At 39.4% G+C, this 25,738-nt stretch overlaps 1 pseudogene; it reads right to left on the reverse strand.

The window, feature by feature from the left end:
• Positions 1–880: 880 nt before the first annotated feature.
• LOC132500625 (integrator complex subunit 10-like) overlaps positions 881–25,738 on the reverse strand; it is a 91,662-nt pseudogene continuing 66,804 nt past the window's right edge.

Below are 25,738 nucleotides of genomic sequence, written 5' to 3' on the forward strand. Positions count from 1 at the left end.
CAAGCAAGACCATCTTCAAGCTCGACTAGTCAGAACAAAGATCATTAAGAGGATGTAGAGGCCCAGGTTAGATGAGCAAATAAATTGTAAAGAAAAATCTATTAGCTTAATGTGGGTAAAGTCTCAGAGGAATTAAACTGTAAGGTACTGGAAGATCATGCAGAGAACACCATAGTGTTAGTCCTGGTGCTTTTAGAAATCATCCTTTTAGAAATCAGGGTGGTAGAGAGACTTACCAAAGCACTGTAGACGGGTATATGACATGCTTCTAAAAAGGGGCAAATGGTGGAATTTCTAAAATTTTTTGTTCAGTAAAATACTATCAAAACCTGGCAATGTTTTTGGAATAAATGATCATATCTGTGGTTTATTAACACCTATTTTTAAAAAAGTATCGATACTTGAAGCAAATATTGACTCATTGATACTATCCGATTAATTTCCTTCTAAAATGAAGCAATTGGAGTGATAGAGAAATGGCATAGTAATGGCATCTTTGATTTCAGAAGGCATTTATTGGACAAAATAATTCATGGAATTTTGGGTAAGATGGAAAGTATGACTTGGATTGGTTTATCCTAGTGGTGCTTTATCCTACACAAAGGGTTTTGAACTTTTGATTTAATCAGTGGTCTTGATTGATATACTACATTTTAGTTTAACTATGGTGAAAATGTGTGTTTACTACATTTGCAGATGGCATGAAGTTGAGTATAATGGCCTGTGCTTCGGAGAGGAATTGTTGGACTGCTCAGTTGTTCATCTCTAAGATTCTGTGATTTGGTGTGTGGTCTCATCTCCTCCTGTACCTTCGTGCCCTTATAACCACAGATTACTCTGGACGCAGCTATCTAGACACTAGCCTCAAGTCTGCAGATGCTCAAGAATGCTGCAATTTGTGAACACTCAGTGGAATGTACCACAGAAAGTGACTTGTTGGCTTTTTAGTGCCATTCAGGTTGTTGACTGGAACAGAACTTTTGTTTGGATCATCCTTAGTTGAGAAGTGTTTATTTATCATTCTTTTTCTCATTCCCCTACTTCCGTTCCTCCCTGTATCTGATGCCATTGGTACTCCACCAAAATGTCCTTTATTGGGCTGGTGCATCCTTCCCCCACCGGCCAGAAGTGTTGGCTGGCTAAGCTCACAGCCGTTTCTTCCTCCAGAATATTGTTCCCTGCTGGAAGGAACCACCCCAAACAGAGATGCCTGGGAGCTGGAGCCCCACATCCAGGGGTAGCCCACAGCTAAGGATGAAGTGATACGGGGTTACAAGAAACTGAGACCTGGCCTCAAAATGTGTGTGTGACTCATGCCCTAGAGCTCCCTGAGGGGTCAGGCTGAGGCTAGACTCCAGCGGAGACCCCCTCTCTGATTAGCTCCTTCTCGTCTGCTAGCTTGCCTCCCTCACCCCTTTTGCCTGCACAAGAATTCCTGTCTCAGCCTCGACCTCCGGGGAACCCAATGTAAAACATCCCACTTTCTCTCTTTGTCATTTTCCTACTTTCTTTCTCTTTCCCACTTTCATCATGGCAAATAAGATTAACCCATGATGAGGTGTAGTCCTCTCTATAACCTCAAAGAAGACTTCAAACTTTCAAATTGGCATTTGCCTCAATTAACATTATTTCTGGGTTTGGTTTCAAGACTACTGCATCAGAATCTCCTGGGAGCCTTATTGGGATGCAGATTCTTGGGTCCCACTTCAGACTGGCTGCATCAGAGACTCTAAAGTGAGGCCCTAGAATCTGCAGTTTATCAAGTTCCTCAGATGCTTCTATGTAGAGAAGAATATGAAAGTCTTTTAGGTAGAATATAGTTATGCTGTTGCCAAAGTTGTGGGTTTGATCCACTTGGAGGCCACTTAGCTAAGCATTAAAAAAATCTAATATAAACAGAACTTTTCCAAGTCCATGAATTGTGCTCTAACTTCGCCAGGTGTCTTGGAACATATATTAGTAAAATCTTCTCATATGTATATGTACACTGTTCAAAAGCTCAATGTCACCTCAACTTTGGGGCAAAAAGCACATCAAGGCTCTGTTGTGGAGCTTCTTCAGATACCAAGGGTCTGAAATTTAACACAGATGCTCATCATCTTGATACAGGTTTCTAGGTGCTACCCTGGGGGGTATTAGTCACTTGTTTTTCTGCTGATGTTCCTTTGGTGACAAAGAGACAGGGTACAACTACTGGACACAGCAAAACTATGGTAGTCAGCATCTCACTAACAAGAAAGAAACAGTTAAACAGAATTCCTGCTTTCTGGCAATAAACATCTTCAATCTAGTAACTTGTACAGATGCTAATGTTAGCCTAATCAACCCTACGGTGATGAGGGGGTTGGTAGTTGCTAATTTTTCTGTTCTTTGAAGGTAAAGGTTAGATGTGGAACTTCAACATCTGCCTTGTCACGCTTTCCCATCCAGTGATGGTATCTGAGAGTAAAGCTGCCTGCATGGCATTGCCTCGTGGCTCCTGGGAGGAAGGAAGAACCACAAACAATGTATCCTATAGGGGAAATATTCGTTATCTCTAACCAAGCTACAATTTCTGAGCACTCCACACTTGCCACTCCTCCATCAGGCCAGTTGCAAAGTCTAAACTATCACATCGGGCCACACCCATGCATGTCATTCCATGTGCCATCTTGGCTCTGGCTGCACTGTGGTTGTTGAAGAGCCCCCTTTATAAGCTGGTTGAGGTTACTCTGGTGTTACCATTGGTAAGTCAGCATCACACCCAGGTGAGAAAATTAGACTGAGTTAGGCATCAGTGAATGCTAGAAAATAGTGTACAGTGCAATAAAGACAATATCCCCAATGACATGGTGGCTTTAGAGAACTCAAACAGATTTGCTCTTTCAGGAGAAAAAAAAAGCATGCCTCTGGGCTCTGCAACCTCCAAAATTCACAGCTTAGAAGGGTGTGGAATTGTTAACATGAGAAGCTGAAGCAGGACAGGAATAATTTCCAGAGCTCTGCTTCCAGCTCCCTGATGCCTCTCCACCTGAGTGAGCCATCTGAGCCCTGCACAGTGATCTCTCCATCTGTCACATCCCTCTGGGAAGCAGCTGGCCTTTTGCACAAGTTTCTTATTGGAGGGGAAGTTTGGCAGCTCTCAGGACCTTCTGAACCCACCTGAGGAGAGTGTGTGGAGACCCACAGAAGAAAGTGTTTAAAGAATAAGAAGAAAAGAAGACAGAGAAGTGAAAAAGATGGGCTTTCTCTTTTTCCTTGAGTTATGCCCCTTCCATTTCTGACTTACTTCCACGAGGCAAAGAAGGGGAAACAGAGAGCACAAAGGCAATGAGAATACAAGTATTCAGCCATGCACTCTAGTTTTTCTTCCTCACAAAAATATATAAGCCAGGTGTCCAAACAGATGCAGTTCTAGAAATGAATAGATAGCTATATAAACATACAGTTAGAAGATTATTTAGATAACATCTAACACTGCTTGAGGAGAAAATGGTGTGTGAATTCACAGGTGTGAATAAGTGTGTGCACATGTGTGTGAATAGTGTATGTGTGTGCATGTCTGTGCTTTGCAGGCATGCAAGTGTGTATGTGTGCATGTTTGTGTGTGCAAGTGTGCATATGTGTGAGCTTGCGAGTGTGTATATTCCACTTAAAACCAAACATATTTATTTAACAGGGGAGGGCAGTTAGCCATCCATGATCCAAAATTCTTTCTGCTCATATTTCTAATGGAAACTACAAACATTTTTTTTTAGGTTTAAATGGGATAGGTTTCACTTATGACCTCCCTTGTCTCAGGGGATCTCCATCACTGAGAGTTGAAACTCCGTGCCTGGTATTCATGGTCCTAAATGACTTTTTCAGTCATTATCCTTCTAATATCTATCCTCCAAAGACCTGAATTGTTCACTCTCCCTGCACACATCATGCCTCTATGATATTGCTTATTTTCTATCCTTTGCTCAGAATAATTTCTGTATTAGTTAGTGTAATGCCGGTGGCTTCAATGAGTAAGTCCCTAAAATGTCAGTGGCTTAGTAGAATAAAAGTTTATGTTTTGTATAAATACAAAGCAGTATTTATAAAGCAGTATTTATATAGGTATTCTGGTCAGCAAGAAGAAAGAGAATGTGGGAAAAACAAACCTGTGTCTACACTGCCTTGGCAGTGGAGGGACCCACATCACTTTCACTCAGATTCCACTGATGAGAACTAGTCATGGCGGAGGGGCTGAGAAATATTGGTTGGTTGGGTAGCTCCTCAAAAATGACTGCTCTGCTACAGAAGTGGGGTCACCTATACTGGTGGACAATTGTCTTTCTAAAATGACCTGTCAAAGATTTCCAATGATCTCCAGTTGAAAGCAATGTCTCCATTTTCTCTAATCGCCAAACACTATTGTTTATATGTTTCTTATAATAAGCATTATGCTATTATTATCATTTTTACTATCATTGTTACTTTTATTTGTTACTGCTATGCTACTGTTATTACTATCGTTATCACTATCCTTTGTTTTGGAGTATATCACAAAGTGGGAAGTAGTAATCAAGAGTACACAGGCGGGGAAGGGTAAGCTGTGACAAAGCGAGAGAGTGGCATGGACATATATACACTACCAAACTTAAAATAGATAGCTAGTGGGAAGCAGCCGCATAGCACAGGGAGATCAGCTCGGTGCTTTGTGACCACCTAGAGGGGTGGGATAGGGAGGGTGGGAGGGAGGGAGACGCAAGAGGGAAGAGATATGAGAACATATGTATATGTATAACTGATTCACTTTGTTATAAAGCAGAAACTAACACACCATTGTAAAGCAATTATACTCCAATAAAGATGTAAAAAAAAAAAAAAAGAGTACACAGGCTTTGGATCAGGTAAGACTGGGTTTGAATCCTAGCTCCATGATTTGGCTCTGAACACTTGGTGATTTAGTTAACATCTCAAAAGTTTTGAATTGTTGTATCTGCAGATGATAATACATACCTCCTAGGGCTGCTGTAAAAATTAAATAAAATCAGGCATATAAAATACTTAACAAAATGCCTGGCATATAGGAAGGGATTATTTGACGGTGAGTAGTTATGAGCTCTGTCTCCCCAGTAAATTATATATTTACTGAAAATAGAAGAATCTTTGTAGATTTCCATCACCGAATACAGGGCCTGACACATGAAAAGGGTCCAATAATGTTGAAGTGATCTATAAGAGCTTGTCTGGCTTTTGCAATAAAAGTATAAATAGAATCAAAACAAATTCATTTTCTCTGTTCTATTTTCTCTACATGGAATTAATAGCCATCTATTGTAATTGGCCTCTCACTTATCTATAAAGCTGAAAAGCACTGGGAGAGATGGTTTTACTGATGCTTCTGTGATGAAGCAACTTGATGTTTAATCCATGGGTCTCCTGGAAGTATGAGTCTCTAGGTTTCCTCGGTTTCCCAGTCCAGTTCTTTATCATCCAATGCCAGGCAGGTCTTTCTTAGGTAAGGACTACAGTTCCCCTACATTATTCAAGGTTATTTCCTACATGAAAACCTTTTGTTGAATGCAGATATTAAATCAGACTTTGGTTTCTGCTGTTTAGATTTTTTAAATCATTTAATTTTTCTTTACAGGATGTATCTTTTTAAATTTAAATACTTTTATCCTTCTTTCCAGCACTCACTTTCTTTTTCAGAAATGGTATTGCAAACTGGTATGCTCTAATAAATGTCTGTCTAATATTTCTCTATAGAAAGGACACCATCTCCCACTGTTGACAGTCATGGCTTCTTAAATGAAGAAAGACTCTCTCCAGTTCAGATATGAGAGTTGGTCCAAACCAGAAGCAGAGGCATAGGGATAGCCTCTGTGTCCCCCAGGCTGTAAGTTTCAAGATGTAACGTTTTGCTCCCTTTTGCTTGCCAATGTAGCCATAAGGCTCTGCGCATATTAGATGGTGTATATCTATGATATTGGTTGAACAAATAAACAAATTATTTAATTAAACAATAAATCAACCAACCAAACTGGTTGGTGGCAGGAGGTGGTGGCTGGTCTCTAAATAAGATGAAACTATTCATATTTCTTTTTCTTTCCTATCTTATTAAGCAATCTGAGATTTTTCTTCTCCTAGCACCGTTGCCAAAACAAATAGAATCATTACTTATGTTTATAGGTTCTGTAGGTGACTTTATGTACTTTTGCCTGTTCTAAAACTTTTCTGAGCATTTCAATTCTCTTTGTCCTCTAGGAACTTGGGGACAAAGTGAAGCACAAATAGTCTCTGCTTCCTGTCCCCACCCCCCATTTTCCCCCCTCACACAATCTACATATATTCGTCATCAACAAGGAATCTAACAGGCACTTAGGATGGTGAAGATGGCAACAGTTCAGAAACACCCTGGAGAATGACAGGCCTATTAAACTAATATCCCAACTGTAATTCCAGATTGATATGGTCTGGGGAGAAATCTTTTAGAGTAACCCTTTACAGGGATAGCCAGTTTACAGAGTGCTTGCATGTACCTTATCTCATTTGATAATGAGATTAGGATCCCATGGTCAGGAAATCAAGAACACGGTCCTTACAGCCTGCGCTTCTGATTCCAAGTTAGAGCTGTTAGAAGATCTGCCTTTGCTCCTTATAATGACTATGTTTCTGCCGGAAGCTAATTGAGTATTCTACCCTTGCTTATTTTCTGCACGTGTAAAACTCACCCAAAGGAGTTGAATTCCTACAAGCCTTCATTCATTGATTCTCATTTTCAACAACTATTTATTAAGTACACTTTACATTCTAGGCACTGTACTGAGTGGTAGGATACCACGCTAAAGAGCACAGACACAATCATGGCCCTCCCAGGGCTCACAGTCCCCTGGAAAGTGAGGAGTGGGATACAGAAAATGCAAAACTCGGATTGTGCCCATGCACTGCAGAGGCAGCCTCTGCAGTTCCACTTAAACCCATCACAGACGAATAAGCGATCCATAGACCATACCTAAACGTTTTTGGCCGCCAAGTTGTGCCTAGGACCCTGAAACTGTCATTTCAGATGCTAAGTAATGGCTTGTGGAACTATCATTTCAACTGCTAAATAAGTTGCTTCTAAATTGTTTGTGTAATGGGAATAGTATGTGTTTGTGTGCGTATTTACTGAACTAAACTGATGTAGTTAAAAAAAAAAAACCCTCAGATTCCAATACAGTGTAATAAGTGTTAAAATAGGGAATTTTCTGGGGGCTCAGGCAGCACACAGTAATAGCTTGTATGTAGTCACTGTTTTACCACACACCAGGTTCTGTTCAAGGGGCTTCTCTTGGATTAATTTATTTAATCTTCAGGACAACCATGTAAGATAAAAACTGCTATTATCTACATTTTTATTTTCCGACAGGGATTCCAAAGAACAGAGAGGTTAATCAGATTTCCTAAGGAACTCGCTCCAGAGTATATATCCTAACCACTGCGTTGTAAGACACAACTAAGAGACTGGGGAATTCTTTGAGAAAGTGCATATAAATTATGCCTCAGTTTTCTTATGTATAAAATGGAGACAAAGGGAATTTCTACCTCCTAGGTTTGCTCCAAACAATAAATGAGATAATATATGTGAAGTCAATAATATAATACATCCAGTCACTGTAAGTAGTTAGTAACATTCTTATTATAATTATTATTGATAAAACAAAAAAGGGAAGTTGATAATTAGTCAAGCAAAGTGAAAAGAGGTGACAAAGCATATCCTTAGGGAGGAAATGGCCTGTGTGAAGGTCCAGAGGTGAAGGAAAGGATAAGATCAGATTCAGATATTTGGTCTGATATATTTTGACCCTTTTAGTAGTCCGGCATTTTTTTTTTCTTGGCTATATAAATGCTTTTGTCTTTGCTACTGGATAATTTGCTGCCTTGATGACAAAAGCCAGAAAAAGTTTTTAGCATAGAATTATCGGTGAGTTGATACAAATTTAGTCTCTACCTATGAGGGGTGATGATGAACAAACTTTACAGTTTATGTCACATCTCTACAAACATTTCCTCATCCACATCTTCATCAGCATCTCTAAAGGTCATTGTTATTAACACCAATATCAATTAGAACTGCAGCAAATAACTTGACCACACCTGGGCTTCTCTCACACATAAGGTTGCCTCACTTGACTCTGAACTCTCATGTCTCTTTGCAGCCTTACTTGCATTGTTAGAGGGTAAACTTGTTTAAAAGCTACCATAGATTTCCAGTTTAACATGGCAGACTGACCACGTGTGTATTCACCCTTCCTCTACGAACCTCATTAAATGGCAGGAAAGCTATGGAAACACAAGGGAAAGAGATTGTGAGAGGAAATGAGCGTAGATGGTTCATGTCAAAAAAGCTGGAAGTTGGAAAGCAGTTAAGTAAATGGTAAGAGACCGTGTTGAACAGAAAAAGTTGACAGCTAAGTGTGTGGAGGGGTAGCACGGAACATCCAGAAGGGACAATACAGTGCCCACTCTCTCCTGAGAGTCAGGAGCTGTAGGTAGTATGTACCCCTCAAGGGAAGAGGAGAGGTATGTGTCCAGTAATGGTGTGGTTGCCTGCTTTTAAATGAGGTGATGAGACTTTTTATACTCCCTCCTCCACCCAGGCTGAAGACTGGAGCTTTCGTTTCAGGAGATGCACAATAGAGTCTGGTGTCTGCACCAAGAGGCAAAGCAGAGGTAGGGGTAGGTGCTACATGGAAACAGGGGGATTAAGTGAAAATTTTATACTAAACGAAGAAGTCCCCATGCCTCTTTTCCATTTTTAGCCCCCAGAGCACAGGAAGTCCCTCTTTTCCCACTGACACAGGAGAGGGAAGGATTTCATTCTGAGGAAATGGACCCACTCAAGGTTTACAAGAATGGACATTTAAGATTTCCCTGGAACACTGGCAGTCTGTTGAATGCCCTCCACCCAACTTCCTTTACCGAAGCCCACTATTTGACAAATCCCACCCATGAACACAGATATAGTCCAACCAGCATTGTACTATTTGCTGAAGTTGAAGTGGACCCAAAAGATTACCTGAGTTTTGAGATAAGACTCTAACGTAAAGACAGAGACTGAAACAAACAGGAAACAGGAAGCCGGGGATAAAGAGACCATACAGGGAGCTAACAAAATCTCAAAGAAACTATGTTTACTATCCCAAGAGAGATAAGAGAAGATACTACATTCATGAAAATGAAATCAGTATAAAGTAAAAAAAAGTAAAAAGTGATTCAGTGTTAGAGTATAAAAGAGAGTTTTTGGAAATTAAAACAAATATGAAATAGATATTAAAATTCAACTTAAGGGTTGATTAATATACTTGAGCAAACCTTCTAGAAGAAGTAACAAAAAGTCAAATATATAAATATATAGGAAGAAAAGACAAGAAAGTTATATCATTCTAGTAGTTCCAATGTCCAAAAAACAGAAGTTACTGCAAAAGGTAACAAAGGAAATAGAGGGAAAGAAATTATCAAATAAATGTACAAGGAACTTTTCCAGAACCAAAGGATAATAATTTCTAGACCTAAAAGTCTTACCAAGTGAAATGCCCACCATGGCACGGACCCATAAAAATGCAAAATGTCCAGGACCATTTATGACATTCAGAACAGCAGAGATAAAAAGCAAATCCTAACAGATTCCAGAGAGAAATACACAAATGAATAGGTCACGTGGTCACATATAAGGAAAGCAGCAGGGATAGAAATGACTTTAGGCTTTTCAACAACTGACCTGGAAGCTTACTGACAAAATTCTGTGAAAGCCACTCTCAGTCAAAACCCATGTCAAGTGGTGTGTTCACAAAATGAACTCAAATGCAACTGCAAGCCTTACAACTTGGTCATAATTGGTGTTATGGCCATTGAAGGAGGATTTTTGTGCCTTTTTTTGTGGACAATTTGTTGAGGATCCAGAATGAGCATACTCTTTTTTGGACATGAGTGAGTTAGCTTGTGGTGCGCGTATAACCAGTGCACTGCATTGCACAGACTTTTTATAGAGGGATATCAAAGAAATAGATACAGTAAACACAATACTTTGCCTTTTTACTTGCATCTTTCGCATATTGAAGGGATTCAATTCCTGATGCATCCTACACATCTTAATTGTGTTCTCTCTTTTCCCTAACTCTGCAGCTCTGGAGCTGCTCAAACACCAAACTTTAAAAATTCTCCCCAAAACCCAGTCCAGGAAGGTTCTCTGTGTTACACCTCTGGTTGCTTTTCCTCCTCAAGTCTTTATACTGTAGATCAGTTTAAGTCCCTTGGCTTAATTCACTGTCTAGGTTTTCAATAACAGAGGAGAACTCAATAACTGACTCAGTAGGAAAGTTTTCTTCCATTTTTTTCTTCTTTTAGAATCCCATAACTTTTTACCCATGTTCTTTGTGTGTGTGTGTGTGGTACGCGGGCCTCTCACTGCTGTGGCCTCTCCCTTTGCAGAGCACAGGCTCTGGACGCACAGGCTCAGCGGCCATGGCTCACGGGCCCAGCCGCTCCTCGGCGCGTGGGATCCTCCCAGACCGGGGCACGAACCCGCGTCCTCCGCATCGGCAGGTGGACTCTAAACCACTGCGCCACCAGGGAAGCCCTACCCATGTTCTTGATGTAGCCTCATAACAACGTGGTAAGACTAGACCAGGCCTTAGAAAACAAGGGCAAATTTAGCTGATCCTCAAAAGACAAAATTATTTTTGGAAAAGAGGGAAGTATACCTGTAAGCTGAGAACACTCACACATGAACAAGTTTTATTGTTGATAGGTAGGGAAAAGTTTTCCTTTGAGGTTCTAGAAGTACTGTAATTTTTATATCAGCTCAGGTGTTTGTATACACAGGAAGCCCCAGCTCTACCATTGTCAGCAGTGCTAACCATCATCCTATTTTCTGCCGTCTGAAACAATGAAAGAAAGCTCTGTACATCCAGAAAATATACTGATTGAAATATCATCTTTGGGAAGTCTGTTCTAAACACACTAATTGATATTGTTTGAGGAAGTGTAAGTATCTGTCATGAAAACCATTTTAACGGCCAGCTTGTTTTCTTCTTTAGTTTGCTTAACTTGGCAACATGTTAACTTCCCTCTTAGAAAACCTCCTATTTTGATTTATGAATGTTTTCAAATTTTTAAGATTCTCCAAACCGTTGTTTCACCTGTAAGTAGAGAGATAGCTTGTTTGGCTAACTGCCTTGCATGACTCTGTGCCAGGCAATGAATAATGCCATGTTCAATATTCTAAATTTGTGTTCCAAATTCTGAATTTCCAATGAGCTGCATGGAACTCTACTGATAACTGACTGATTTTCTCTGCAAGGATTGTCTTATTTTAAACTTCAAATTTAGTTGCCTTACTTTATTCAAGGCAGTTTTGAATGGATTTTAAAGTGAGGATGAAGACTATTCATACTTTCTAAACCTAGAAGGCAGAAGAAGGGAGCTAATGAAGGCAGGCCTCTTATCTAAGAGGACTGCAGGTCTTAACAGTAGCACACAGGGAAGGCTCTTTCTTTTGCAATGGTGCTAGCCAACCTTTAATAGAAACCTCAGATACAAAGTATTACCAAAGTTGCTAGTATTCACCCCAAAGGATTTCTCCATGATTAAAAATATAAACATATTTATGTTCATGGAACCAGAGCTGAGGAAACAATAATAAATCATACGAGTGACTAGGTATTCCTTCAGCACTAAAGTAGGCTGATTGGGAATTTTAAAATTTGGATGAACTTAAAAATATTATTTACCCATTTTGTCTTCCTCTGCACAATTTTTCTAGGCCATAAGGACCAGGATAACACGAGAAAGCTTCTCTTAGAGCCTTTCCAGCATAACGGGAAAGAAGCATTGCCAACAGTCACCTCTCAGAGAATGGTTGTGAGTAGTCCAAACCAATTGTGTGAACTTGAGCATCGTTATTTTTCCTTTCTTTTTTGTTTACAGGAAGCAAGTCAGTCAAGGCAGTACCTAACTGGACCTGAGCTTGCATAGATTATCCAGCTCATTTAGGTGGTTTGAGTGTGAGTGCTTAGATGATTCATACAACTTTCTAGACTGACCTGGGTTGACCAGATTAGTGCACTCTACCTCACATCTCTTTAGCTTTGTAAATCTGTCAAGACATTAAAAACAAAAAACAAAGACTTTATTTCCCTAATTCATGTTTAAAATATATTCAATATCATTAGTCAGTGGTTTTGTATACTACATATTTTGACTTAAAGGTATAAGAGATGGATTTATATTGGATTTAGGGACCACTGCTATGGGAGAAATGGTCATGCTAATGTCTTTCCTGGAAAAGAAAGGTCCAGTCTCTTTGTGGCTGGCACTGTGATTGAACAGGCAGGATTCTTTCATTGTCTGTGGTAAAATCAGACTGGTAGTTGATATTAGTACATTATGGGATGGACAAAACAAAACCGATGATAAAATTTCCAATAAATACTGAACTAGGAGAAAAATACAACCCCGGGCAGTCAGGATACCAGTCAAATTCTGCCCACTGGGATTAGAAGTGTGTTAGTGTTGGCATGCATTTTGAGTGAAGAGTCCGCTTGAGAAGCTTTTTTGTCCTTAGCTAATTAGGTGGGTGTGCTTAGTGTTGCTTCCTCTAGTAAGGGCAGGAAAAAAAGTATAAAAGCCAACTAATGGGTTCAGGTGACCACTTCACATTTTGTTCTGACCTAGAATGGGGAGAACGTGTTCAAGACTGATGGATGCATACATAGATTCTGCCATGAACCTGCTGGATAGGGGTCAGAGTTGCCAACTTCCCTGCTTGTTACCCTTTATTTTGAGAACCGTCTTATGTAAAACACAGAATCGTTAAATATAAGAATGAGTTATCAAAAAATAAAGGAATAGCTTGTGTTAACATCACCTTTGCCCACTTCCACCCAAGAATGGCTCATTGAGGGGAATTATATGGTTTGTCCCAGAAATGTCAAAGTGCTTTGAGTGGTAGAAGTAGAAGTAGTGACACCTGCGGGCGGTTGGGGGATCCATTTCTCCAGTCTGGGGATGGGAGATGCTATGACAAAGGCCAGTGGCACAAAGAACCTCAGGGAATGGTGTGAGAAATGGAGCCAATTGTCAGGAAGGCAGATCTCTGAGAGTCCATGTAGAATGGCGGTGATTAAGTCAGAGAGCATCGGCAAATGTTCACCTGTGTGACATGTGACACGGACCAAGAAATATCAGGCCTGCAGTAACCATGGGTAAAAGAAGCTGCTTCTTATCCAGTTTCCTGGCGCTGCGTATGTCCAATAGATTTGCATGGTACAAAATAGAGTGGCGACGGGTGCCCTGATGACTAAGATTGAAATTCTCCTCAGCCCAGTGGTTGTGGGCTTGAAGCAGACACAATTTGATTCAGAGAAATAAAAAAGAAAAAAAGTGACACCCTTAAACTCTGATGTTTCAAGCTTAAATTCATACATGTCTTGGAGGTGAGAAGTACAAAGCATCTAGTTCAGTGCATGGTTAATGACAGGCAATCATTATTCCTTCAGTACATGTTTATTGGTAGCTACCCTGTGCCAGACCCCATGCTAGATGTCAGGTAGAGTGAGGTGTAATAACAAGATGCAGCCCCTCTGCTTGTGGAGGTTACCTAGGGGGAGAGGGACATATTAGATGACTAAATACCCAACTGATTTTTAGTTTCATGAAGGGAGCCAGTCTCAGGACAAACCTGACTCATAGATGAGGTCACAGCCAAGGGAACTGAAGAGAGGTGGAGCCAGAGGCCTGATGACACCATGAAAGTTTTGATTAAATCCCCTGGATTTCCAGCTACAGGAGGGAAGAGGTTTTCCTAAACACACACACACACACACACACACACACACTCACACACACACACACACACTCACTCTCCTTTTCTTTATTTAAGCCAGCTAAAGTGTTCTGACACTTGAAACCAGATGAATTCTATATCAAGAGAAAAAGAAAATAAGAGAATGCCAGATGTATATCAGATTTAGGGATGGTAAATTAGGAAAATAAATAAATCAGTAACAGGAAATGTAAGCATGTGCCCAATAGCCTAAAGACCAGAAAGGGAAGTTGCTCAAAAACAAACAAACAGGGCTTCCCTGGTGGCGCAGTGGTTGAGAATCCGCCTGCCGATGAAGGGGACACGGGTTCGTGCCCCGGTCCAGGAAGATCCCACCTGCCGCGGAGCGGCTGGGCCCGTGAGCCATGGCCACTGAGCCTGCGCGTCCAGAGCCTGTGCTCCGCAACAGGAGAGGCCACAACAGTGAGAGGCCCGTGTACCGCAAAACAAGCAAGCAAACAAACAAACAAAAAAGGAGGCCCAGTGCCTTTCACATAGCAGGCATGCAAAGGCATGCAATAAACATTGTTTTCGTTGAATACAGAGTTAAATTTACCAATATTGGAAATCTGCTGCTATAGTAAAAAGGATATTTTTTTCACCCAGTTTTATTGAGAATTGACATACATGGCTGTAGAAGCTTTATGTGTACTGCATGATGATTTAATTTACATATATTGTGAAATGATTATCACAATAGGGTCAGCTAATATCCATCATCTCATATAGATACAATATAAAAAAAAGAAAAGAAAAAATTATTTTTCTCCTTGTGATGAGAACTCTAAGAACATACTCTCTTAACAACTTTCCTAGATCTCATACAGCAGTATTAACTATAGTCATCATGTTGTACATTAATTCCCTAATATTTATTTATCTTATAGCTGGAAGTTTGCACATTTTGACCACCTTCCTCCAATTCCCCTTCTCCACAATCCCTCCTCTGGTACCCACATGTCTGATCTCTTTTTCTATGAGTTTGTTTTATTTTTTTGAAGATTCCATGTATAATTAAGGTCATACGGTATTTGTCTTTCTCTGTGTGATTTATCTCACTAGGCATACTGCCTTCAAGCTTCATCCATGTTGTCACAAATGGCAGGATTTAAGACACTTTTAAGGAAGATGAGGTGATTGCTAGAGGAAACTCTCAGTCTTTAAGCATTCATAGAAAAGAGAAAGGGGCAACCATAGCCCAGAAGGAAAACAACAGAGAACAGTCTGTAAGAATTCCATTATACTATAGAACAAAACTTTAAGATTCTGGGGTTTGTGAAAACTGCTAAGATCCATAAAAAGGAGTTTCCAAAAGTTATGGAATAAACTCTCCTAAATGACCTCTGCCTAATGGCATGCCAGATTAACGGACACACTTCATCCTGTTTTTAAAACATCCTTGATAAAGACTGCAGGCTCATGGTTCCTGGGCTCTTTCTAGAATGCCTATGAGTACCAGGCAAAACCTGCCATTGGAGCTATGTATATCCCAAGGCTCAATTGTTTTTCTCCTCAATTTATGCCAGTTTTATATGTTGTGATAGTTAAATATTATGAAAATTCATGAAATGACTGGGAAAGGGTTTTTTTTAAAGAAATTACTACTAAATTAAATGCTTTAGAAAGGCTATAAAAATGAGTGGCTAAAAAATAATAATTAAAAATTACATTGTAATTAAAAGAGATTGGGAAAAATGTGAAAATTTGGAAGATTACTGCATTCAGATGATTTTGCTAGTGCTCTAAATTTTTATTGCACTTTAAGGAAACAAAAGTGGAAGATTGTAGCCTACGTTTTAGATGTATGGTATATGCAAAAAAGTAATCCAGAACTCCAAACAAGGGATTCACACTCGAAGAATAAGCCTCACCTTGTATCGAAGAAATGGTGAAACCAGGTACCCTTAGAGAGTTTAAGTGTAAAACACACACTTAATCCATCAACTACTACAGCTGAGTCACATTAATTAAGGGGTTTCTACACTATATTCAGAGTAAAAGCAATGAGAAGGAGCAAGTCTTCTCTACAGGACAGTTTGTGTTAGGAAAACTGGTGAAGTGGACAGAGAAGCACTACCCAACTCTATTTCTGTTCTATCTCTCTGTCAAGAACAGTGAGCACTCTTTGCACCAAGAATAATAGAGCAATCCTAGTGAAGAGGGGGTTAAACAAACAATGCAATGTGAAAAGTATGCCAAGATGTTTTTAAAAGTTCAACTCTTCTGGCTTTAATGAATTCATCCTAAGGGTTTAAAGAGGAGTTCTTGTTGAACATTAGAGCATAATGAAAAATGGAAGAAATGATAGAGGACTTGTTCCAAGTTTCCAAAAGGGAAGAATTTGGATGCTACATATTAAAGATCAGTACATTTGATTCTATGCCTAGGAAAATACTGGAATCAATTATTTAATATATTATTTATGATAACTTAGAAACAAAATCAGTGATCATTTAGAAATCACACGAAAACAACCTCACATCCTCCCTCTTCTTGTTGTGATTTTTAAATATGATTCTGAAACACAGGAAATGTTCAGGGTAACTCTAGTATATCTCTCATGATATTCTGGTGGACAAAATGAGGAAACATGCTAATATGGCTAGAAGGAGCTGACACGGATGGAAGGGCTATATTCAGAGCAGAGGAACCAGAGGATGAGTATCAGCCTGAAGAGAGGTCTACAATGGTGCAATTGGGCTTTCCTCTTTGTCTTGTCCTAGCTGACTTTATTATCAAACAGTTCTGATCAAATTTTCAGGTGACAAGAGACTAGAAGAAAGGTTTAGTACAAAGGATGATAGAATCAGGATCAAAGGGAACATAACCAAATAGAATAATAGGCTGCAGTCTATTTGACTGGAATCTAACAAGATTGGATTTAATTGGATATAAGTCATGCAGTTATGGGGAATTGAACTTGAAACTATTTTATTCAGGTTGGTTCAACAGGAAGTCTTGTAGCAGGCACTTGACTTAATGGTGTGGAAGCACCATTAAGGGATTGTATTGTTGATGGTATGAAATTGACAATGTCTACCTTATAAAATGTTGAGGTTAAAAATCATTAGCCATTAGATACCATCTCTGGGGGAGGTTCAGGTGCATGTGAAATATCGTAGTCTCAATTTTCTTTTTTTTTTTTTTTTTTCTTTTTTTTTTGCTGTACGCGGGCCTCTCACTGCTGTGGCCTCTCCCGTTGCGGAGCACAGGCTCCGGACACACAGGCTCCGCGGCCATGGCTCGCGGGCCCAGCCGCTCCGCGGCATGTGGGATCTTCCGGGATCGGGGCACGAACCCGTGTCCCCTGCATCGGCAGGCGGACTCTCAACCACTGCGCCACCAGGGAAGCCCCGTAGTCTCAATTTTCATTCCAGTCAGTTCCAGGGCATCCTGCTCAGAGTAGAGAATAGCTGTTGGAGAAATCTGGCCATTGTGTGGATATTTAGAATACCAGAGAGAGAATCAGTTCATGATTCTTAGAAATCTGTCTTGTAGAAAGAATTGTTGAGGGAAGTATAGCAAAAGGAAACACAGTGAAAATTAGCCAGCATATAGGCGCCCATGGATGGGACTGGAGTGCTACAACTGGGGTTATAGCTGAAATAACAGAGCGAAACTTATGTACCTCCTTCATTGATCAACTCAGTAGAGGCAAGAGGAAAGGGTCAGGGATTGACCAGAGACTATATGATGAGAGTAAACATATGGAAGCACTACATTTGGATTGTTCCTTCTAGAACAGTAGTTCTTTTATTTGGCTGAGCCTAAGCTTGGACTTTTGAGTGATGAACAGCAGCATTCACGTATCTCTCTTTCGGCAGCATTAATCTGATTTCTATTTGGGAATTTCATCTCACACACTGCATAGTCTTGGTGGGACTACAAGCCAGGCCACCTTCCCACCTCTGACCAGTGTGAGCACATGACCCACGACAAGCCACTGGACTCTGTCTAGACTTTGAGCTTTAAGCAAGGTGAGATGCAAAAACAAATAAAAGTCTAGTTAAATCACTTTTTTCATTTTTGGTCCCTCAAGAGGTTTGTTGAAGTCCTTACTTTTCTGAGCCTCGTCTTCCTGACTTCCTGTTTATCATGTAGCCTTCCAAGGAAGTTATTTTCTGCTGGGAGAAAGGAAATTTGGTGCAAAACTCTGGCATACCATTGTCAGAAATGTACTTGGGTAGTTGTTTGTATACCAAAACGGACTTCAAGCTGCTTTCTGAAGAACATTTCGGCTTTTCCTATAGGTTCCCTGAGAGGCCACCTCAAGACTGCCATTCTCCACCAAATCATTTTGACACATTTGTCTATCACTATCCGTTGTGTTGGGTGCCATGAATGATTTGTTTCTGTAAAGTAGTGGTGTTTATGAATGGTTTAAGTTTTCTTATAAATTAAATCAGATACAAGGCTCTCTCTCATAATAAGGTCACTCACACTCAGTTTCAAAAGGCTTTCTTAAGTGGAGAGAAAAGTCTGGAGTGACCGGTAGTTAGTGGAATTATTCATACTCTGGTACAGGCCGATAGGAATGTGTCATGCATGGGAATCCCTCCTGTATGGACTGACTGCTTTCAAGAGCATAGTGAGGCCATCGGTTCTTATTAAAAGGCCAGCTGACAGGTAATATTACCTTCAGGAATCTAAATTCCATCCTGGGATAAAGTTTCCCAGCCTACACTTGAGGCTACGTAACATGCACTTTAAGATTTTGCTCTCTATGTTTCTAATTTTAAGGAAACATGAGAAAAAAAAATCCACCAAGTTCTTACGGCATATACTGTTCAAATATTGCTGAGTATTTTTTGAGTACTTTCTATGTTTTTGATCCCATGATAATCTTTGGGTGCACAATGAGAATGAGGACAGATCCAGTTGCTGAGCTTATGAAACACATTCTAGAGGACAGTCGTAATCAAGTAATCACAAAAAATAAACGTTTGATGACAAATTATTTGTTATAAAGAAAAGACATACTCAGTCTTTCACAAGGGGTTCTCCCCTAATCCAGGGAGGAGTAGAGGCCAGGGAGGCTTTTCTGGAACTTGTAGGATGATTTGAGAGCTAAAGCATGAATGGGAGTAAGTGCCCATAGGGGCAGGGCAGGGACTTACATCTACAAATTTGCTGGCACTTGGGTATCATTATTGTTTCTTTACCTTTCCTCAATTCCTGTATGCAATTTCAACTCTGGATAGGTTGTATTCTTTACTGTGGAAAATCTGTCAGAGGCAGAGAAAGGCTTATCGTTGTAACTTTTTGGAAAATGGAATAGTTTATCTCTTTTTTTCTAGGAACATTCACTTCCTAGTTTGAATTTAAATCTTTTTTTTTAAATTGATCTGTTTTGTAAATTTTGGTTGCTATGACAATAACTTGATTCACTTCAAAGGCTATTAACAGCAGCTTGGCTATTCTATTTTCTTTGTTGAGAATATTATCATAGGTAAAATGTCAGCAATAATGAAGAAAATTTCAGGAACAGGGAAAAATGGTACAGGAGTTCGGCAAGATGTGATATACTTTCTGATTCATTAAACATTATAGAATTTAATTTCTGGTGAAAAACTGAGAGATATGAATTCATTTCATATGAAAAACCAGAAAAGTAGGTTTAAGAATGATAACCTTTACTGGGTTTTCACATAGTTTTGTTCATTATTTTAAATCAATATTTATTACTTCTATGAGCCAAGAACTGTGCTAGTTATAGAAATAAAAGATGAATAAGACAAATCTCCACCCAGTGATGAAGCTATAAACCTGAATTTTCATGGGCACAGTGGAGAAACATCAAAGCCAGAAAAAAATGTAGTAAAGCTGTGATGCCAGGCGTTTCCCTCCTCTTAGGCAGCATATTATAAAAAAGGCATGAACACACCTGAGCAAGTGACATTATTTTTGGTGTATTCTCCCACTTTCTAACAACGGTGGACACGAGGTAAACATATACTCAAACACATCACTTGATGGTGAAAGCACCGTCCCCATGGACCCCCAGTCCCAAGCTGAGAGGGTCCATGAATTACATACCCTGAGAAGAGGTGATGTCAATGAATCAGCAATGAACAGTTTTCTGCCTGAGTTAAAAGCTAGTCTGATGCTAGTGTGAGAATACCTGCATGTGAATTCCACAACTGCCAGCTAATGTCTGTGTAACATGGGGAAACCCACCTATTCTTTTCTGAGTTTCATTTCCTCATGTGTAAAATGAGAGTAATAGTTACCTACCATATGGGGTTGTTATGAGAGGTTAAATAAGTTAATATTTGTAAAGCCCTTAGAATAATGCCTAACACATAGTAAATGGTGTGTGTGTGTGTTTGGGCTAAATAAAATGAACAGCTACATTTGGCAGTAGTGCTTGCTTCTTTATCTTAGGAGGAACCAAGGGCAGGAATGCACAGGTAACATTCAGAGCTCACTTTAGTCCTTATGTCATCATTCTTCTACATTAGAATTGCTTTAGAATTTTGAATAAGAATATTCACTGATTTCCAACTTCAGTCCTTCTATATTTCATGGCCCAATAAGACATTGAATATATAAAGAGCAAATAATATGAAACAGAAGGATCAATAAAAGGCATGGATAATTTAGAAATTGGAAAATAGATCCTGGATAATTGAAAGGTGATGGCAGACATTGAGCTATGAAGTCAATCCTTTCCCCACTTTAGGAAGAGCAGTGGAAGTGACCTGAAGATAGTGACTGAATGGTCACAATGGGAAGAAGATGGCTTCTGCAGTGTCGCAGATCAGAGCTTACACATTGGACTTGCCAATGACTAGTTATCTGCATGTGAACATTATTTTAAATTTTCTGAGCTTTGGCATCCTCATCTATGAAATGGGTTTATAAAGCTGGGATCAATTTATGTCAAGTTCCAATAATGGCATTGGCACAATGTAAATGTTTAAGAAGTTGTACCTGTTACTCTTCTTACTATAAGTTTCTAACGCAGTTAGATGTACAGACTGAATGACATTTTTTAAAATGGGAAGGTGTTAGAAGTTTGCTTAATTTTTAAGGTTAGAGGACTAAATAATGCAATGATATAAATAGTACCTAACGAAAAATATCAAAAAGGCATTGAAATAAAGTATGTAATCACAGTAATATTTTCACACGTTAAACTGGACAGCCTAACATGTTAGACCTAAAAGTGAAAAGGAACTTGATATGTCCAACTGTAAAAAGAAGCAGGTGGATCCTTAGTAAAACACGCTTGTCTTCAAATTTACATGTAAACGATCACCAACGACCTGGGAGAGGTTGGAAGGAGTCTATGAACTTTCACTATCACATTTTACTGACTATGACATGCCACTCCTTGGTCAATATAGAGGGTTAGACTAAACCAGTCGCCAGGCAGACATTTTTATAAAGTGAGTTACTTTCAGTAATGAGTTTTTTGTTTTTATTGGACTGAGAGCTGATCAAAAGGAGCACATCCTGCAAGTGACCGTAATTTATTTGTACTCTGAGGGAAACCAGCGCTGCAGGGAAGTACCTAATAACTTCTACAACTACTGGATAGCTTTGGGGACATTCACTTTATGTCTGTGTGTGTGAGTGTGTACACAGGCATATATATACATATTTTTAATGTTATATATTATATACGTTTAAATCCCGTATTATCATTATTATTTTTTTTTTGCGTTACGCGGGCCTCTCACTGTTGTGGCCTCTCCCGTGGCAGAGCACAGGCTCCGGACGCGCAGGCTCAGCGGCCATGGCTCACGGGCCCAGCCGCTCCGCGGCATGTGGGATCTTCCCGGACCAGGGCACGAACCCGTGTCCCCTGAATCGGCAGGCAGACTCTCAACCACTGTGCCACCAGGGAAGCCCTAAATCCCGTATTATTGTTTCCCACTCAATACCCAAACTACCTTCTATCATAGCTACTTTTAAACCAACAGCTAGGTTGGTTTTGCCTGTATCTGAATATCTGAACCATTCGTATCCATGCCACTCCAGAGTCAACTGGATCCTACCTCCTTGAAGGCAGCACCTTACCTTGTTTCAATAGATTCCAAAGTATGTGCCAGTGTGGGAAGTGTAACACGTGTTTTGAAGCATGCTGCTTGTAGAGGCTTTATGTTTTCATAAGTAGGCTTAATATGAATCCTACTCCACTAACCCCTCACCACCAGCCCAGTCTTGGTTTCTTTTTAAAATTTGCATAGAAGATTTTTCTTAATCTATAGTCTAGCCCAGGACACACTATCACAAATTATGCATTAGTGTAAGCCTAGTTAATAACGTTTTACCAGACTAAATCTGTATCTTATTTTTTCTACCATTCCCAGGTTTATTCGTCTTATTTTTGGTAAGGATGAACCCCTCCATCACAAAGGAAAATTACTTAACAAGTGACCTTCCCAAATGACAGAAATACCAGTATATGTAAAAAATATGCCTGTAAACAGTAGTGACTCACACTGGTCTTAAATTTATTGAAAGCTTCATTGTGTTCCTTGGCATGAGGAAAAGTAATACTTTAAATCTATCAAATGTGATAATAAGAGGCTGTAGTGCTTTAGGAAATTGGAATCTAGAAGTCATAGGATGGGTCAAGAGACCAGTTCCTCTCTAAGGAGCCTGGGTAGAAGGAAAAATGGCTGCATTGTGCTGGAGGTCTAAGGAGATGCCACCAGCAGGGGTCTCCTGCTGGACTTGCATGTCACTTTCTGAATGCTTTGAAAAAACTTGCACTCTTAGGTAATTCTACAGCTGTAAATTGGCAAATTGGCAAGCGTCCTGAATAGCCTTGAATTTAAGGTCGAAAAAGGAGGAAAAAAAGGATATTTTATCAGGTCTTGGAAACTCACTTGGATTTTCCTCAGAGACCAGACCATCACAAAACACCCATTTTGACACTGAATATGTCTTACACAACCTCCAAGAGGCCACTGAATTCTTATCTATTTATATTCAGACAGACACGTGTGTGTGTTGTGTGTGTGTGTGTGTGTGTGTATGTTGTCTTTAGCAAGTGCAGCAGTTGAATGTTTTACCATTTTGGGGGTCCTTGCAAAATAACTTAAAAACAGTTATACAGAAGTGACAAAAATTTATTAGCTTGCCTTCCTAAAATGATTCTTTTTTTTCAGAATAAGAAAGCTTTAAAAAAATTAGCTTTGAGTTGATACGCTCCCCTCCCCCAACTTTGGTATTGCTTTTTGTTTGTGTTTTTGAGGTCGAGGGTTATCTATGACTCATTGGCAAGCTCCGGTTCAATCAATTTAGAGGGATCTTTTAGGGCTGAGTTATTTTTAAATGCCTGAAAATGAGGGAGCTGTAAATGGAAATCTAATCACAGCTTAACCTGTAGTCATGCAAACAGTCAACTATGAAATCAAATGAGTTTCCAACCCTCTTAACCCATTAATGGTTACTGACTAGCTATGTTGCCCAAACATCATTTTTCAAAGAGCAGGAAAAAGGAAAAGGCACATATCTGGCTGGGGGTGCAGTGGATATAGGAAGGGAGGGGTGCTGCGGATGCAGAGAAGGAAATCTCTAGGATACAACAATTTCCTCATAGACACAAGCATGTGCGCTTACATAAGCACAGATCTTTCTTTGTTACACATTGTTCCTGGTTGTTTATGAAGCCTTTCCCTGGTAAATAAATATCAAGCAAAGGGCTGTATTGTCCTTGTTAAACTGCATCTGATTTTGAATACTTGACATAATAGAGGTTCAACCCCTGCTGTCGTCATGATTGAAATTACTGAAAAACACAGTCCCAGGATTTCTTTGGAGTTTTGTGTCCATCTGAAAACTATATAATTTTGACTGGCTCTCTCCCAGCCACCTCCCATCAGCTCTCCTTTCTTTGCAGGTTTCCATCTACTCTCCATTTCTCTTTTCTTGGCTTCTGACTGTATCTTCTTTTTCCTGCTATGTTTAAGCATTCCTTGCTCTTTTATCACTTGCTCAGCTCAACTTTTATTTTATTACTATCTATCCTAAGAGCCACACCCCAAAATAACAAAAGAAGTGTCCCAAAAGGCGAATTTGGTAGGGGGGAACCCAATTGTCTAAACACCCAAGGATTCCAAGTAGTGAACAGTGTGCATATAAGAAAGGAGATGTATGTATGTGTATATGTATGTGTATGTGTGTGTATGTGTGTGTGACATATATAAACACCAATACATGTAGTTAACTGATATGTGTTAATTATCTTACTTTCAATGTTGTATTTAGTCCTCTTCAGAGAAGGCAGGCATTCCCATATAACGGCAAATACAGCCAGTATGCAAAATAACAGTTTGGGATTGTTGAATTAATATTCTCTACTCTGTTAAATTACCAAGTCTACTTTCTTAACTTCTGAATTGCCACTCCAACTAATCTGAACCAAGAGCAATGTAAAAACCTGCCTGAATAAGGAAAGTCCAGTTTGGCATTCAATGAAAGCCATGCTTGACTATTTCATCTCTCAGTAGAAAAAGGCAAGCTTGTTAAATGTCGCTCTGGTGCCAAGTGGTAATTACCCCCAAGTGATTTCCTGGGGTTGGACCAAGCCTCTTTTCATGAACATTTACCTCCAATGGCAGAGTATGACTAAGAGGAAAAACAGTCTTTCTTTCTCTTACACACACATTCATAAAGATGAAAAAGAAAAAGAAAAGCCAAAGTAAACAAATTTTTTCTTTTCTTTTGTTAAACGTGAAACCTTGAGTAATGCATCTTTCCCTGTGTTTTCGGAAAAAAGGCGACTGGGAACATGGCCCCTTGGTGGAATTTATATAAGCTGCACGTATTTAGCCTAGGAAGTAGCTGGTTTTTAAGCTATTACACTTGTACCCAAAGGCCCACCCCAAACGGCAGGAAAGAAAGAATGTCTTGGTTTTGAGAAAGTTGAAACTGAATGGAAAAAATAAAACCTCTTTTTTAGAGCTGTCATTGTTCCTGTCATTGTTCCTTTACTTAAGACCCCCATGTGCCATTGTACACTTATCCATTATGAATACTCTGCCACATCCACAGCACCAAATGGGTGAACACTGGAAAAGAATGAAAACTGCCTGCCATTGCATATGCGGCTCTCATTTCATAAATCGGTATGAGTAACACTGAAGGGCTTATGTGGTCTTCCTTTGAGAAATGTTATCACAATATTTAATAGGTTGGCGGTTGATTCATCTTCCAAACTGTATTCTAAAGGATCTCAAAGTCCTTTCAAGATATTGTGAACATGCAACAAAGTATTTTGGCCTAAGTTTTTAACATTTGTGAGAGTTATAAGCTGCTTTGTCATTAATATCCATCAAACGGAGGACATTTGGCTGAAAATGAAGAAAAGATTTATTAAATTTAGTTTCAGTTCCATCCATGGAACTGAAATATATGTAGGCATATGGAAAAGACTAACGTCCCTATGTTAAAGAAATATATTTCCAGGGTGCCTAGTAGAAAAGTGTAATTGAAATTGACCCATTAAATGATTACATTATTTATGTACCAAATCTATTTCACAAAACTATAGAGCTGTTTCAGTAACTACCTGCCAAACTGTGTATATTATTCCTAATTAAGTTTTATAAATGTACTTATAGAAATGTGATGTAGCAGAATTATCCAAGTAGTATGTCTCTACATTTATGAAACTTGTTCCAGAGAACTAAGACAAGGCAGTGCATTTCTAATCTCATGACTACTTCATGACTAGTGAAAGCTATAATAAACAGTGACAAAACGAATATTCAAGGGAAGCTTCCCAGTTAAATTTCTAAAATATACTTGGAAATACACCTATTTCTTTTTTAACTTCTAGCATTGCCCCTGGTAAATCACATTGTAGTAAACACTTGATCTTTACAAGTGTATTTAAAACTCATTTTCTGAGTACCTACTATGTGCCAGACACATGCATTTTCAAATCTGTAATTTTCCTTA

This window comes from Mesoplodon densirostris, chromosome 13 (assembly GCF_025265405.1).
Source record: "Mesoplodon densirostris isolate mMesDen1 chromosome 13, mMesDen1 primary haplotype, whole genome shotgun sequence".
Taxonomy (NCBI): Eukaryota; Metazoa; Chordata; class Mammalia; order Artiodactyla; family Ziphiidae; genus Mesoplodon; species Mesoplodon densirostris.